Raw genomic sequence first — 1,840 nt, forward strand, 5'->3', positions numbered from 1 at the left:
ATTTTTACAGACTTCTGTGATCTGCCTACATATCTGTTCTTTGGGAGGCCCACTGAAGTTATTGCTCCATTCTTACAGCATAGTTCCACATAAATAAACACATTGGTCAATTCCTGCAGGATGGCCTTCCCGCTGAAATGCTTCTGATCAGCAATGCAACACTCCCCCCATCCCCACTGAAAACCAACACTAAACTCTATAGAAACAGTTTCTTCCCCTCCACCATCCAATTTCTGAATGGTCCATTATTCCATGAACACTACCTTGCTATTCCTTTTTTGCATTTGTATTGATTTTTGTATCTGACAGTAATTTTTATGACTTGCACAGTACACGACAACAAATTTCACGATATATATCAGTGATAATAAACCTGATTCTGATTCTTTAGCATCCATTCCTGCCCTCTGCTCACAAACAAGAGAAAATCTGCAGATGCTGGAAATCCAAGCAACGCACACAAAATGCTGGAGGAACTCAGCAGGCCAGGCAGCATCTATAGAAAGGAATACAGTCTTGGCCCAAAAAGTTGACTGTACTCTTTTCCATTGATGCTGCCTGGCCTGCTGAGTTCCTCCAGCATTTTGTGTGTGCTGTCCTTCCCTCAACAATGTTTCCATAACTGAAACAAAATCATAGTCCAATGTTCTGATCCATACCGTCAGCTCATCAACCGTACCTATGAGACTCCTTGCATTAAAGTAAATGTAGTTAAGCCTACTGACTCTTTCGTGGTTCCCTTTCTGTGTCAGCTCTTCCCATTGGACTTGCCTGCTTTATTTTATATGTTCAAGTCAGCCTCCCCACCTGCTACACCATCAGTCTGGATCAGACATCCACTACCTCACTATTTAACCCCTCCCAAGTACCAGCAGCATACCTTCCTTTAAGCATACTGATCAACCTCTAGTTCAGGTGCAATCTACACCTTTTGTAAAGGTTATCCAAGCAGAACAGGCAGCAAATTAAAGCTGCATTAGCAAAACCATCAGAAGCACTGTGTTCTGCCGACTTACTTACGATGATAAAGAAGGAGACCATTTGACCCAACAGATCCCTGATGACATTTTGTAGGCAACACCATTAATCTCATGCTTTTTCCTTATTTCCTTCGAGGTCAGTAAGATATTCCCTCTCTCACCTTAGATTCCTTTTTTACCATTTGCATAATACTGTTTAGCACATACTACACTGCTATCCAATTTGCCCAATAGACTGAGTCAATGAAAGGTGCATTCATTATTGAAACTGGGAGGAAATAGGCATCCGTATCTGCAATGAAAAACCCATGCCAATCAAGCTGATTTTGTAGATTTTTAATTAAAGATTAGTGGTAGCAGTTCTACTTGCAGTTCCGTTTAGATCAACTACTCATAGCATAAAATTTGCTGAGTTATTCAATTAATATTCTTATCATTGTCACTCTCAGCAGGATACGTACTGAGCCCCATTGAAGGGGGAATTATTCAATCAATTCCACTCTGGATGACTGGAGCATTATCACAAAATGCAGCCCTACAAATAACCATCCTCGAGAAATTCTTTTTCTTGTAAAATTACCCTGCATAGGTCAGGAGGTGATTTGGGTTCTACCACAAACTCTGTTTCCTCCATAAACTGACTTTGTTGGACCTTCGGTGGACTGTTTGATATGAGACCAGTGACATGCCCTGCCCTGCATTTTACTCATTAATTGGCAGAGTTATCACTGACACTGCTTACATTCATTGCTTGGTTGGTATTCTTCCACAAGAACATTGCGTGGTCCAGGGTCCTGAGATGCCCTGCACAACAGACAGTGGCACGGGACTGAAAGCTGGTAGATTACCCACAAATTTGT

The sequence above is a fragment of the Mobula hypostoma genome, chromosome 15 (assembly GCF_963921235.1).
Source record: "Mobula hypostoma chromosome 15, sMobHyp1.1, whole genome shotgun sequence".
Lineage (NCBI taxonomy): Eukaryota > Metazoa > Chordata > Chondrichthyes > Myliobatiformes > Myliobatidae > Mobula > Mobula hypostoma.